The sequence below is a fragment of the Siphateles boraxobius genome, unplaced genomic scaffold, assembly GCF_051911475.1.
Source record: "Siphateles boraxobius isolate OS27281-9 unplaced genomic scaffold, OSU_SipBor_1 183, whole genome shotgun sequence".
Taxonomy (NCBI): domain Eukaryota; kingdom Metazoa; phylum Chordata; class Actinopteri; order Cypriniformes; family Leuciscidae; genus Siphateles; species Siphateles boraxobius.
This window is the reverse complement of record NW_027508792.1, coordinates 466,004-471,946: the sequence shown is the minus strand read 5'-3', so window position 1 is coordinate 471,946 and position 5,943 is coordinate 466,004. Positions and strand designations below refer to the sequence as shown.

At 37.4% G+C, this 5,943-nt stretch overlaps 1 protein-coding gene across 2 annotated transcripts in view; it reads left to right on the top strand.

Annotated features, from left to right (window-relative positions):
• The window catches only part of LOC143741271 (GDP-L-fucose synthase-like), an 82,619-nt gene that overhangs the window by 45,612 nt on the left and 31,064 nt on the right, over positions 1-5,943 (top strand). The window lies entirely within an intron of this gene.

Here is a 5,943-nt window from a genome sequence, read left to right as displayed (position 1 = left end):
TTATCACCGTTACGACAGCGACCGGCTGACAGTCAGAAAAAAATTGATAGTTTGCTGTTAACACTAGCTATCTGAAAACATTTGAAAATGTTTGTTTTACATAAAATATAAATAATATACTAACCTTTTTGGTGAGTTTCTCTTTTGTCGATGCATTAACTAGTAGTCTAATATGTAGTCATTGTTCATTGCCGAAGTATTTTTTGATACAGTGTGCGACAAATCAATCACTCCTTTACGACTGGCTCCTGCACATTCATTCACTGAGCTCGCGGCTGCTGCAACTTGCGCTCTCTTCACGAATCAACCTCCACGGGCAGTTTTTACTGTTTTCTCAGACAATAACTAGGCTGCTAAAGATTTTGCTTTAGTTTAATTTTTGGGACAATCAGGGCCGGGACTGTCACGAATTTCTGCTGTGCTGCGCTGCACGCGCTGAATTAAAGTTACAGCGCATGGTTCGTGGTCAGAATGAACAGATTGACATGAAAATATAATAATCTTACCATAAATGCATTTAATTAAATAAAATGTAGTAATCTCACCATAAATGTATTTTTGGACTTGCAAACTTGGAGGAGTTCCGTTTCCCCCCACTTCAAGCACTGTCGAAATCCACGCAAAATAGTCTCGTTTGTTTGTGCTTCCTTGGGCTGTTTTGCTGCTTCGGTTTTTAAAATATTAGACACTGAATTATAGACGATGATGTCACCAGCCCCCGCCCTGCTCCATAATTCACCCAAAAAAGGCTAGTCTTCGAATTTGACCCGTCAGATTCCGTGACCTTAGCCTATATATTTATTAATATCTGATCAATATGTTTTATAAAATAGAAAGGAGAGATGGTTAAACATCAAATGAGTCACTTTATTGAAGATTAGCCTACATTCAGATATGGTGAAATAAACGGCGATCTTATTTTTCGGTATGAATTTGACCCGTCAGATTCCGTGACCCTATACTGTAGCTATATATTTATCAATATCTAATCAATATGCTTCATAAAATATAAATGGGAGATGGTCATACTGTACATCACATGAGTCACTTTATTGAACATTACAGTTATGAAGAAATAAAGAGCGGTCACATTTTTCGGTAGCTATGAATTTGACCCGTCAGATTCTGTGATCTCAGAGTAATAGGCCTATGCATTTGTAAGGAAAAACTGTAGGATCTCCAACATTATTGGGTAATTACAGTTAACAGTAATACGAATAAAGATAAGCATATGTATCTGTCGTGTCTTTCCCTTTCTATAAAGACAGAGGACACTAAAGAAGAGTCAGAAACATCAATTCAGGAACGAAAGAACTTGCATCTCTTTTAATGCTCACATTCACTTGTATATACTCTGCCGCACGTCACTACGTCATCATCACATGACTTCACTCGTTACTTATGTCTTAAAGTAACAACGCTTTATACATAACACTCCCCCCCCCCCCCCCCCCAAACAGAATGTCCTCTTTTTTTTTTTTTTCAGGAACAAAATGTCAACACAAAAACATCTTCAGTCAATTACTGAACTTAAATAAAGAGCTTAAACTATGAGATTACGGAGTCACTCATTATATTTTTTTTCCTTTTTTTTCACTATAAATCAAGTCTTTTAGGTGGGCGTCTTTCTCTTGTGGAATAACGGCGTTCTGCGTTTGACATGGGCTCTGAAACAGATATGTTGGATCCTGAGTCTGGTTGTTTTTCCAAGTTTTATATCTGCGGAATGTTTTCAGTCTCGGGCAGAGCCGGCGCCAGCCGAGCGCTGATGAGGGGGCGTCTGAAATACCGAGAGGGGGCGTTCACATTAACGCACGTCACCACTTTTTGCCAGGGTCGATCTTCTCCCCACCACTTTTTAAAACATCTTCGCGGCACGGATGTACCAATACAAATTAATAAAACATCTCCAGTTAACTAGCAGAGGATTCATTTTGTTCGTTTGTCAAATTAGAGTTGTTCTAGCGCTGAAATGTGTTGCTTTTTTAAATCAAGTGATCAAAGTGCTCGTTGCCGCTGCGATCAGTGAAGCGGATACAGTGTTGTCTTGTGGCTCGCGCAGTTTTCACACTGACGCGCGTTTCAATCTATCGCTGTTGCGGGAGACTCTATTCATTACAATGAAATCACAAAATAAAATGCACACAAACGTGTCCCTGCTTGATATAGACTGTTATAGACGATTGATAAGACGTTTTGATGAGAGAGAAAAAAAAACTTTTTGCTAAAAAGACTTAGCCTTCCCCTGGCAACGGACTTGAGACTAGCAATATACAATTCGAGTGAAATTTTCTCCCTCAAAGGCAGCCTGACTGCTTCTACCAGTTGCTTTCATAAAGAAATGCTGCACATAATTGCTGGTCTAGGATCAGTTTCCTCCACTCCATAACCAAATGATAAGCGCGACTGGGCTGGCTCAGCTGTGGTCTGTGGAAAACGACGTAAACTGCATGCGTGCGCACGCGCAGAGATAATTCATGCGCGTGATAATTCATTTTATGCAGGATTTATGCATTTTTTCGATAAACAATTTTTAACCCCTTACCAGTCGCCCCCCTTTTTGGCAATCGAGTGCAAAATGACATACCCATAATAAAATGGTTGTTGCTAAGGAGTCCTTCTGACTATACACAAAACCAAGGTATCATTTAAAAGCTAACACTTGACAGTTTACTGTGAAAAACTCAGAATTGCTCTAGCAATTACTAATAGAGAGATAAAGCAGCTCAAAAACAATGCACAATTTTTTTGAATGTAAAATTCGGGATCACCAGGGATCCCTGCGGCTCTTAAATAAATGAAAGCAATATAATTTATAAATTGCAGGATTTATGCATTTTTTTCGATAAACAATTTTTAAATAAATGAAAGCAATATAATTTATAAATTGCAGGATTTATGCATTTTTTTCGATAAACAATTTTTAAATAAATGAAAGCAATATAATTTATAAATTGCAATGTTTTTATTAAATTGTTATCACTTTAAATAGCCTACTCATTCATTTGCACGTTGTGTCCGAGTCCGGCCCGGCCCGACAAATTAACTGTAATTATGAGCCCGAGCCTGTTTAGGGATAAAAATTGCTAGCTATGAAATTAGCCTTGGCAAGACAAAGACGTCAGCTATTTTGTTTAAAAAATCAGCAACATTTCATCTAAATTTACTGACGTTTTCAACTACTTTCTAAGTTACTTTCCCCCGCCCGCAACATTAATGTTTTATCCCGCTCCTGCCCACAAATAGACTTTTTTTCTGTACCTCCAAAATACAAATACTACGTGTCGCCATCATACACATCAGACAGCAGCATAAATGCTCCTGATAAATTTGTTACTAAAGCATTAACTTTAAAGCTTGTTAAAGCACACATATAGTTGTTCTTGTTGCTTTTCTGCAACAGAAGAATAAAAATGTATTACTTTTTATATGTTTTATTCATAAATATTTCTAGTTTGAGGGAGTCCCGTGATTCGCGAATCGTTTTATTCTCCCGCAACCCGCACACAAAGAGTGATGTGCATTACCGCCCGCGCCCGCGCTCGGCCATCAAATCTAGTCCCGCGCCGCACACTATTGCGTTGAGTGCACGTCTCTAGATCAAAGGCCCGGCCCGGCCCAAGGATAGTGACGGGAAATATCGTCGGTTCGGGTCAAGTTCGGGCTTGGGCAGAGTATCTAAGCGCTAATTGAGAGTGACATAACCACAAAACTAAACAACGAGGGCATCATCAACGCATGATGCCATGTCTAAACACAGGATTTTGCTGCATTAGGTAAGGCAATGTTTATTTATATTGGCTGCCAGGCATTCAGTGCTTGTTTTTTTTTTTGCTCAAATTAACAGTTTGTAAACGTATAGTTGCGCTAATAACAAGTGAGTTAACGGGAGCGTTTATACTGGGACGCTTAAGTTGTTGCTAGGCGACGTTGGTTAAAACTACATGGTTATGAAATCTATTTAAATGCAGGGGAAGCGCACATCTTAGCCTTACCCTGGAGTTGGTTCACCCTCCGCCTATGCCGACTCTCCCGATTGCCCCCGATATGCATTATTCAACCTTGAAATTATGGAATATCCGTTCTACAGTCCGTAGCCGTCGTGTGATCTTTCCCGTATGAGAAATTTAACGTAATGCTAGGGTGAGCGAGCACGCAAAATCAAACGACCAATCAAAATTCGACTTTGTCTAACAGACTTTCCTTAATTAAAATATTATTAATTCAGCTTAATATTAACAAAAACAAGAAAATGTAATTGTCAAATGTGATTTTTAAATACCATATTTTATCAGTAAAATCCCGTTTACATTCATGGTGATCTGAGGGGGCGGGAGAGTCCCGTTGAGGGGGCGTCGCCCCATAGACATAATAAATACATAGACGCCCTATTGGCCGCTTTGTAACGTTGCTGCGATACGTCAACGCGTCCGCCATTTTGCGGAGGGCACGACTGCACTGTAATCAAATGCAAGTAAACGGTGAGCTGCGGTTTTTCTGGATACAAACAAAACAACATTTATCAACTGATTTCAGTGGTTTGTACGTGCTGTACAAAAAGTTCCATCTCTAGTTATTTAAAATCTCGATACTTCTTATAAAACATTTTTTTTAAAATAAGGAATTGTCAAAGCTCAGGCTTGTCATGTAGGCTATCTGGCTTTTTATTATTGGTTAAGAATTGTGAAGATAATTTAATTTTTATATTAATAAAATAAAGTTTTCTTATTGTGGAAAAAGCATTTTCTGTGATTGACCCGATTTTAGCAATAACAAAGATAACTGATGGATCCTTTATGGTAATACATATGATATGGTACAACTACAGTGCAATGCAAATAGTAAATATAAGATAAAGTATGAAGTAATAGTAAATAGTTTAGTCAATAAAATAAACAAGCAGTATACAGCTAATGAATAGTATAATTATATAATAGCATAAGTAGCTACATAATATAATAATACACATATTGATAATAGCATATAGTTTATGTATAATACTATAATAATAGCAATGGAATAAGAAATATCAATTAAAGTATATAGACAATAAAAAATAATAAGTTAAATAGTGACTATGAATAGTACAATCATTTAACAGCATAGATTGATAATTGCAAGTGGTATAATATTATTAAAATAATAATAAGAACAGCAAATACAATGTAATATCAATTGCAGAATAATATAGACAATATGAACAAATATGAAACATTATAATATTGATCATTAAACTGACATTTAACAAAAATATGTGTGTAATTTTATTATAGGCCTACATATAGTGAAGAGAATGTAGCCTATCTAAATAATTATATCTTAAAATATTCCTACATAGCCTATATAAAATAAAATGTCACAACCCTGTCTCTTTTTGTGAGACCAAAGATCGCCCGTTAGATATACACAAGACGAATTATATCTCATGTTCAACCACTAGACTAGAGACATCAGAGCCAGCGGCACACGCCAGAAGCACTAGCCGAGGTAAGGCTGTTCCAGGCGGGGTACATGAGCGCTGAGCGCCCGGTGATCCCCTGGATCTCACAACAAATCAAATTTTTAAATAGGCGCTATCTTTATAAATAAACCACAGATTTGAGCTTTAAACAACTACATTGTCGACTGAAAAACTATTAAAACTACATTTCGTCAGACAATAACAGTAGTATTTTTAAATTTCGCGGCTTTTCTCCCCTGAACATTACTATTACTAATTATATCATGACCAAAAACAACCAGAAACAAATATTCAGTCTTGCTTGTGAAAGATAATTCCTCGAGACCTGTTTTCAAATGTGTGGCGATTTGTACAGCCCGAAGCAGCGCACGAAACAGGCATTTTTCTCAATTCTCGTAATGAGAAGTATTATAAAGTTGCCCTCCGCAATATGGCGGCGCCGTTGACGTACGCTCCAGCTGCCAATAGGGCGTCTATGTATT